This window comes from Rhinopithecus roxellana, chromosome 1 (genome assembly GCF_007565055.1).
Source record: "Rhinopithecus roxellana isolate Shanxi Qingling chromosome 1, ASM756505v1, whole genome shotgun sequence".
Classification (NCBI taxonomy): domain Eukaryota; kingdom Metazoa; phylum Chordata; class Mammalia; order Primates; family Cercopithecidae; genus Rhinopithecus; species Rhinopithecus roxellana.
In genome coordinates, this window is record NC_044549.1 from 52,456,593 (window position 1) to 52,466,641 (window position 10,049).

General features: G+C 50.0%; 1 long non-coding RNA gene across 1 annotated transcript; it reads left to right on the forward strand.

Annotated features, from left to right (window-relative positions):
- Window positions 1-2,088: 2,088 nt before the first annotated feature.
- Window positions 2,089-5,422, forward strand: LOC115900017. The gene is made up of 3 exons (XR_004059691.1): window positions 2,089-2,570; window positions 2,894-3,022; window positions 4,761-5,422. It is a non-coding gene; the product is annotated as an uncharacterized LOC115900017 (long non-coding RNA).
- Window positions 5,423-10,049: the final 4,627 nt, after the last annotated feature.

The following is a 10,049-nucleotide window of genomic DNA, read 5'->3' on the forward strand; positions in this document are numbered from 1 at the left end:
ATAGTGGCTTTGGGCAGGTTGCTTCAGCCTTCTGGTCCTTCATGTCTGCATCTGAAAATGAAGTACTGGGCCGGGTGTGGTGGCTCACGCCTGTATTCCCAGCACTTTGGGAGACCGAGACCAGCCTGACCAACATGGCGAAACCCCGTCTCTACTAAAAATACAAAAAATTAGCTGGGCGTGATGAAGGGAGCCTGCAATTCCAGCTACTCGGGAGGCTGGGGCAGGTGAATCGCTTGAAACCGGGAGGGGAGGTTGCTGTGGGGCCGCGCCATTGCAATCCAGCCCGGGCGACAAGAGTGAGACGCCGTCTCAAAAAAAAAAAAAAAAAAAGGAAGAAAATTGCAATTCATTCTCTGGATTTCATGGGCAAGTCCAGAGAATTAAGAGAAAATAATGTTGATTATTACTCAGAGACCATCTGTCATGTGCTAAGTTCAAGTCCAAATGCTTTTTGCTCATTGAACTCTTATAACGGTCCTAGGAGGCAAACTATTGTCATCCCCATTTTATTTTATTTTATTTTATTTTTTTGAGGCGGAGTCTCGCTCTGTCGCCCGAACTGGAGTGCAGTGGCCGGATCTCAGCTCACTGCAAGCTCCGCCTCCCGGGTTTACGCCATTCTCCTGCCTCAGCCTCCCGAGTGGCTGGGACTACAGGCGCCCGCCACCTCGCCCGGCTAGTTTTTTTGTATTTTTAGTAGAGACGGGGTTTCACCGTGTTAGCCAGGATGGTCTCGATCTCCTGACCTCGTGATCCGCCCATCTCGGCCTCCCAAAGTGCTGGGATTACAGGCTTGAGCCACCGCGCCCGGCCATCCCCATTTTATAGATAAAGAAATTGAGGCACAGAATGGTGAGGTAACTCACTCAAAGGTCAGGGATGTGGGCAGATGTAAACCATAGCCACAGAAGGAATAAGTACTATTTTATAAAGTGACAGAGTGCATGCAGTGGCCCTGTGGCATTCGTGAGAGACCGACTTCCTCTCAGGGAACTTGTTCTATAGTTTGGAAAGCCACACAGATGATCTTCTGGTTGGGAGAATGAGGATCTGGGGCAGCCTGGACCTGAAGCTGAGGCCAAAGAGAGTGGGATTAGTCTGGATAAGAGGGTTTTTTAATTTTTAAATTACTTTTTCAGAGACACAGCCTCACTATATTGCTAAGGCTGGTATCTAATTCCTGGGCTCAAGCAATCCTCCCACCTTGGTCTCCCAAAGTGTTGGGATTACAGGCATGAGTCACAATGCCTGGCCAAGGATTTTTTAAGTTGTATCCTGGTAGCTGAGGAGTTAAGTGTTCTGGGGAGGCCTTGGAGCTTGTGAACACCTTCAAACCACCATGACAGCCTGGGACAACCGGCCCACATTATCACTGGCAGGAGAAATAAGTGTTGTGCATGATGCTGTGTTTGGGGGCCTCTTTGTTACAGTATCATAGCATGTCTGCTCACTAAGACACTGCACTGGGGACACAGCTGCATGAGGTCAGAAAGCCTTTGTCAAACTCATAGTTTAATGGGAGAGATAAGCCTTAACCTAGGAAAGAAAATTGTGATTACAAAATATGGTAACTGCTGTGAAAGGCATAGGCTGAGACTGTGAGAGAGAGAATAATGGGGTCCCTGATTTGGACAGTAGTCAGGGAAGGCCCCTTTGAAGAAATACATGTTTTCACGTTTTAACCATATGTATTTTATTTTTAAATGGCATTTAATGAAGCAAGACACTGACTTATTGAATATTATATACTTACTGTTTTTCCCCTTTCGTACAATATTGAAATATATTTCAACTTAAAACAAATAAAAAAGTCCCAAATATAACACTTCTTTTGAAAAATACAGGCACGGCTGGGCGCGGTGGCTCACGCCTGTAATCCCAGCACTTTGGGAAGCCAAGATGGGAGGATCACCTGAGGTCAGGAGGTCAAGACCAGCCTGGCCAACATGGCAAAACCCCATCTCTACTAAAAAGTACGAAAGTTAGCCGGGTGTGGTGGCAGGTGCCTGTAATCCCAGCTACTCAGGAGGCTGAGGCAGGAGGAGCTTAAATCCGGGCGGCAGAAGTTGCGATGAGCTGAGAACGCACCGCTGCACTCCAGCCTGGGCAACAAGAGCAAGACTCTGTCACACACACACACACACACACAAAGAAAAATACAGACACACAAAGGATATTATAGAAATGCACCAAACATGAATTACTGGCACAGATATAATATTTCAAAACATTAGTTAATATTAGATTGAGACATCCTATTACAATATTAAAACCATGCCCCTTTCAATTCAAGTGAGCACTTCTATCTCCATTCCAAGACCCTGTGATTTTATACACATTTAACACAACAGCAACAATAACAGTAATGCTAGCTACTATTTGTTATGCCCTTAATGAGTGCCAAGCTCGGCTAAATATGTAAAACATGTTTTGTTTGTTTTATTGATGAAGAGATGATGTCTTAAACAACCAGAAGATACTGCAAGTTCAAAGTCCTGGAGGCCAGAAGGAGCTTGTATTCAAGAAACAGAAAAGAAATATAAGAAAACATATTTTCTCAAGGAAATGTAAGTTGTATTTCTATGTAACTCTATGTACCAGGAGGGCCCCAGCAAGAAAGAGGTCTCACTCCACAGGGATTTTTGGAAAACGTCCCTGTGGGCGAGGTTGAGGGGACCAACAGGAGATGGTGCAGCACCTGGGCTGGCAACAGAGGGGAGGGAGCTCTCACCCCTAAACCTGAAGGGAGGAGAGGGAGTGGTTTCCTGGAACCAGTGAGAATAGCTAGCTATGGGCCACGGGGAAACCTGAGAGGAGATTTGAGGCCACAAAGTCACTGCCAAAACTGGGGGTACATGGGGGAAATATCCCAAATTTACTCTTCTCCCAGCCTCTGATGCCCTGCTGGCACTTCCCATTGGCTGGATCGAACTGGAACCCCAAGATCAAGGAATCCTCTGTGATGGCATCCATGGGGGTCCGCTTCGTGGGGGAGCACCAAGCAGGGTGGAAAACCCTGGTGAGTGGGTCTGCATGTTGGGGGTAAGCAGGGAATGACCACTGATGTTCTGAGCGACCTTGGAGATTCCTCCAGCCTCGTGAGCCAGCTCTGTAACAGGAGTGAGCGGGCTTGAAAAATAACCCTGCCTCCTGTCCCCAGTACTGCCTGCAAAGGTCTTGTTGACCTGGGACACTCACATATCCTGTCACCATGGAAACCTGATACTCACTCTTGGCTATCTCTGCCTACCATCTATACCAAACTGGTGACCAGGTGATGGCCAAAGGAATCAGAAATCACTGCCCTGCTAGAGCCCCTGTGAGAGGCCCTAGTCTTGGTCTCAACCAGATGAGTTGAGCAGGGCCTCTGGAGGCCAACTGGGATATCTGGACACCCTGGGTGGGGGAAATCATCACTCCCCGCTCTAGGCTCCTGGCAGCAAGTGGTTTGCTGCAACTACCAGGACTGGCCCCAAGGGAACTCATTAGTCCACACCATTGCCAATGACAAACCCAGCACACACACTCTAGGGTGTTCTCTCAGCTGCACAGATGGAGGGTGACAGCCCATAGCTACAGGCACACACCCACAGTGCCAGATTCAGATGCACACACACAGCTACAGGCACACACCCACGGTGCCAGATTCAGATGCACATACAGGCACACACCCACAGTGCCAGATTCAGATGCACACACACAGCTGCAGGCACACACCCACGGTGCCAGATTCAGATGCACACACACAGCTACAGGCACACACCCACGGTGCCAGATTCAGATGCACACACACAGGCACAGACAGAGATGCACCCCTACAGTGAGTGCTGCCACGCCCAGCCCCATGCCTAGCCATCCCTGTCAATCTCCTAGTCTCCATCTCCCTGATTGTCCCAGGATAAAGCTGGGACACCCCAAAACACTGAGTGTCTTCACTGCTGTGTCCCTTCCCCAGAAAGGGAAGTTCCTGGAGCACAGATATGAAAGGAAGGCACAGATATAGATGTGAATCTAGATATACATATGCCAAGGACAGAGTCAGGGTTTGTCAGGCCTGTTGTTCATACAATGAGGGAGGGACCGTTCTTTTTAAACAAAGGCCAGGTATGGTGGCTCACACTTATAATCCCAGCACTTTGGGAGGCCAAGGTGGTGGATCACCTGAGGTCAGGAGTTCAAGACCAGCCTGGCCAACATGGTGAAACCCTGTCTCTACTAAAAATACAAAAAACATTTAGCTGGGTGTGGTGGCTGTTGCCTGTAATCCCAGCTACTCAAGAGGCTGAAGCAGGAGAATCGCTTGAACCTGGGAGGCAGAGGTTGCAGTGAGCTGAGATCGCGCCGCTGCACTCCAGCCTGGGCGACAGAGCGAGACTCCGTCTCAAAAAAAAAAAAATAAACTACGAATACAAAACTAGAGACCTTGGAAGGAGCCCAACTAAGAGAGGAGCCCCGGAGCTTAACAAGAAATCAGCTTCTGTCGCATGCAGGAAACAGAGAGATAACCGCACAGTTACATGTGGGAGCACAGACACAGGCACCCCAGGCTCCTCAAACCACACACGCTAACATGCACAGACACAGGCATGCACACGCACACGCTCTCTGTGCCTCAGGCGTTCTCAGGGCAGCCTAGGGAGACTTCTGTGCACCAACCTTCAAAGAGGCCCCTGCAGCCCTGGCTTAGACCTTAGACTTCCCCCAGCTGCTTCTACACCCACAGGCATTCTCTGAGACCCTGCATTTTGCTGTTTCAGAGGAACCAACCCTGCTCCCCACTCCAGCTTTCTCACCCTTCACCTCCAGCCCCAGGACAAGATGAGCAGGAGGAGGGGCAGCTGCCCAACACTCACTGAGGAGTCAGCCTCTGGACCTCAGAGCCAGCAACACCCCCTGCACTCACACCCGCACCTCATCCTGCTGCCTTCTCCTGAGGAGGGGAAACTGAGGCCCAGAGAGGGAGGGCATGAGCTCTAATTCGAGTCCTCTGGGACGACAGCAGCACCTCATCACATGCACACCGAGAACCAACACACATTTTTCTGGACCGCAGGATATTTTAAAAGGTTTTCTTTTTTAATACAGAAAAGCATAAAGACGAAAATGGTCTGTAATGCTGCCACACAGATAATCCCAGTGGTATTTTTAAAATAAAGTTAATGAATGCCCATGTTTGCAAAATTCAAACCATACCAAAGGATTATAAAATGAAAACTCAAACCTTTTCCATCACAGTCGCTCTCCTCAGAAGCGATGCCGCTTTGTTTCCTTGCTGAAGACATTGGCGTGCCAGCATTTTTTACCTATAAAAAGAAAATCACTCTGCCCACTATTTTGGACCTTGCCATTTTTTCACCTCAAACACATCTTGGCAGATCTTTCCACATCCACACTGCTAATCTGCCTCCTTCTTTCTAAGGGCTGTGCTGTACTCTGTTGTATGATTGTGCCTTCCGTGGGTGTGTATTTACCGTATTTCCAGTTTCTTTGTTCTTACAATGAGTCAGCAGATCCCCGAGGTACCTGAATATACTGCACATATTTCCACAGGGCCAAGCACGAGCAGAGGCGCCAGGTCAAAGCATATGTGCATTTTTAATTCTTGGCGGGGCTCTCAGCTCACATCTGTACTCCCAGCACTTTGGGAGGCCAAGGCAGGCAGATCATTTGAGGTCAGGAGTTTGCGACCAGCTTGGCCAACATGGTGAGGCCCCATCTCTATTAAAAATACAAAACATGGCCGGGCGCGGTGGCTCAAGCCTGTAATCCCAGCACTTTGGGAGGCCGAGACGGGCGGATCACGAGGTCAGGAGTTTGAGACCATCCTGGCTAACACGGTGAAACCCCGTCTCTACTGAAAAATACAAAAAGCTAGCCGGGCGAGGTGGCTGGCACCTGTAGTCCCAGCTACTCGTGAGGCTGAGGCAGGAGAATGGCGTAAACCCGGGAGGCAGAGCTTGCAGTGAGCTGAGATCTGGCCACTGCAATCCAGCCTGGGTGACAGAGCAAGACTCCGTCTCAAAAAAAAAAAAAAAAAATGTACAAACATTAGCTGGGCGTGGTGGTACACACCTGTAATCCCAGCTACTTGGGAGGCTGAAGCAGGAGAATCACTTGAACCTGGGAGGGGGAGCTTGCAGTGAGCCGAGATCATGCCACTGCACTCCAGCCTGGTGACAGAGTGAGACTCCATGTCAATAAAACGAACAAAAAAAAAAAATCTAAAAAAATAATAATAGTGATGAACTCACAGCAAACCTGTTTGATCTGTATCTTCTTCCACTCCCACCTCTGGCCCCTATTCTGGAGCATATCTCAGATAACCTATCCTGAAATTCATCTTTAGTCACTACTCTTGCCATACCAGAGGACATTTGTGAAAAGATGACATGTAGCTATTTAAGATAATGAGCACCCTAGAGCCCGCAGTTTATGACCTGTGGACACACACTCCTCAGATTGGGAATTCATTCACATACAGACCTTTCTAGTCCCACAGGTTGAGATAAAAACGAGGGTGGTGGCCTCAGGAAGGGTCACCACCGACCGGCCACCAGGCCACCCAGCAGCTCTGGCAGTAGGTGCCATGGCTCCCAGCCCACTGGCTGCAGGCCTGTGTGCTATAGTGCACTGGGTGGAACAGCGTCCCTCCAAAATTCCTGTACACCAGTACCCACGAGTGTGACTCATTCAGAAACAGGCTTTGCAGATGTACTCAAGGTAAAATGGGGTCACATTGGTAGGGTGGGCCCTAATCCAATGACTGGTGTCCTTATAAGAAGAGAAAACAGAGATGTGGAGACACCCTCACAGGGAGATGGCCATGTGCAGACAGGGGCAGGTGGAATGTGCCACTACAAGCCAAGAGGATGGCATCCAGGATGGCCAGCAGCCCAGGAATCTGGGGAAATGCAGGAAGGGTCCTCCCCTGGAGCCTGCAGAGAATGTAGCCCTGCCAGCACCTGAGTTTCAGGCTTCTGGGCTCCAGCCTGTGAGAGGACACACTTCTGGCATTGTGAGCCCCTCAGGTTGGGGTACTTTGTTAAAGCAGCCACAGGACATGGATGTGCCCGGTGTGTTGGTTGGTCCCTAGGCCTACAGTTTCTGCCTACCTCCCACCACCTCCCCTCCAAGCCTACTGCCCTTCCTGTGGCCCTTTGGGGTTCCCACAGCTATACCCTGATGTTCAGGGGTCACTTGAATCCACTGAGAATCCTATATCAGTCCCAGCCATGTCACCAAACAGGGGCCAGCCCCCTGTGATCTGCACCCCCTACCTGGGGACCTCCTCAAAGCCAGGCAGCAGGGCTCTGCAATGCCCTTCAGGCTCCCAAGACCCTGAACCCCTCCCCCTTGCTAGTCATCCCCAAACTCAGCAGGAGGAGGGCGCAGCACTTAGAGCCATCTGCAGACCTGGCTTCACAGCCTCCACCTCTGGGAGCCTCAGTGCTGGCAACTGTAAAATGGGGGAGAAACTCCCACTGCTGGGGTGGCCTGTGCTCTATCATCCAAAGGAAAGAGTGGAAGAAGGTGTCTAAAAATGATGCCTGATCAGCCAGTGTAGACAGGAATTATCAGGAGAACCAGGTCCCTGAAATGTCCCTAGCCCCAAGGGTCATTGTGAGGACTAAATGAGGGGACCTGGGTAAAGCTCTCTGCATAGTGTTCAGCCCCTAGTGGGCACTCAGCAGACACTTTTCTCTGCCCCTTGGTATTGACAGCCACCAGGGGCCTCCTCTGGACCCTGTATTCTCAGCCTAGAGTGGAAGCTGTCACCAGCACAGGTGGCCTGCTCTCCCTTTAAGGTTGGGCCCTAAATGTGGGGTCCTTCATGGCCCTCCTGCCACAGGCACTGATGCTCATCCATGGCCTTCCACTTGGTGGCTTCTAGTTCATTCACAGCCTTTTGCACTTGTGTGCTCTACCAAGGTATCAAAAACCCATTATGCCATTTAACCATTGCTCATATTCACCCATCATCAGCACCATCATCATCACCACCATAATCATCACCATTACCATCATCCCCACCATCACTATCACCATCATTGTTATCATCATCCACACCATCACCACCAATATTATCACCACCATCACCACCATTAGCAGCAGCATCGTTATCCTCACTGTCATCCTCATCACCATCATCAACAAAACCATCATCATCATCACCATCATCAGCAGCGTCAACATCACCATCACCACCATCATCATTATCCCTACCACCATCACAATCATCACCACCATTGTCATTACCATGGTCACCACCATCACCACCACCATCATCATCACCATTACCATCAGCAGCAGCATCACCATTACTATCATCATCATCCCTACCATCATCACCATCATCACCACCATTGCCACATAGTCACCACCATCACCATCATTATCACCATCATCATCTTCACCATCACCACCATCATCAGTAGCATCACCATCATCATCATCACCACCATCACCATCACCATAATCACCACCATCATCATCACCATCACCATCAGCAGCAGCATCACCATTACTATCATCGTCATCCCTACCGTCATCACCATCATCACCACCATTGCCACATAATCACCACCATTGCCACATAGTCACCACCATCACCATCACCATAATCACCACCACCACCATAATATCATCATCACCATCATCATCACTATTACCATCACCATAATCACCACCATCACCACCATCATCACCATCGTCATCACGATCAATGCCATTATCATCACCATTGTCACTGTCGTCAACCCAATGATGATCTTCTTCATTATCTTCACAATCATCCATCATCATCATTACCGTTGTTGTCACTGCCATCAACCCCTTCATTATCTCCTTTATCACTACCATGACTGTCAGCATCATCACCATCATCATTATCCAAAAGCAATTTTCAGCTGCAAAGTCAAAGGTAAAGAGAGCCCATGCCAAGGCAGGGAGGCTGGCCTGCTGACATCTGACTTGCTGAAGGCCACTCGGTCTTCTACAAGGCCACTTTGTAGGTTTTTCCAACACCTTCTGATCTTCTTCCGTCCCAGTCCCAGAAGAAATGCCACCCAAGCAGCCCCCACAGTGCCCTACGCTCTCTACCTTTCTCCTGGACTTGCGCTGATTTTCTGGCCCATGCCCACAATCAATTCTGCTTGAGGCTTCTGTATCCTGCTCACTCCCTCAGTCATGCCCCATCTCTGTAAGGCCAGAGAATCCTTTTCCATAATACCCAATAAATAACCTGGATTTAATTGAATTAATATCGACAGGATGTAATTGCTCCTGGTTGTTCAAGCCTGCTGAGGAGGGGCGTGAGGGGGTGGGACAGTGAGGTTACTGCTTTAAAAAAAAAAAATGCCCTGAGCCCCGAGCAGCATTTTGGCCTTATTATTATAGTTATAATGAGGGCAGCTGATTTGATCTCTCCTTCCACAATAGGGCAGCACAGCCTGGCTAAATAAACAGCCAAAGTCCTTTGTCCCTGTGGGCTGTTTCTGGGTAATTAAAATCAATAGGGTCTTCCTGGCAGATCTCCTTAGCCTCATCAAGCCTCAGTGCTCAGGGCTGCCAGGTGTAAGACAAGCAAATGAACTTGCAGGCCCCTGGAGGTGTGGGCTCAAGAGCTGCTTGCAAACAAAAGTACGGGACAGGCAGCACCCTGGCCAAGCCCCTTTCCCACCTGCTGGCGGCCGTCCTCCAGTGCTGTAGCCTCCCTGGGTCCCAGGACTTCTGGAAACGGCCACAGTCCCAAAGGTGACTGTGTGTGGAGGCGGGTGGGGGAGGCAGGAGGGTGGACTCCAGACTGGGCCATGAGGCCAAGGTCTCAGGCTGCAGCTCGGAACCCAATGTACAGGAGCCCCCAGGTGGGGCCTGGGGTCTGTGAGGAGGATCAGAAAGGGTTCTCCCCACCCTGGCCTGTATCCTTTGCCCACACTCCCCACCCTGGCCAGGGACCTCTGCCTTCCCCACTCCACCTTTAACTTCCATACAAGGTGAAGTAAGCCCCTGTGGGGCACTGGACTCCCCTCCCCAGCGGCCACCCCACA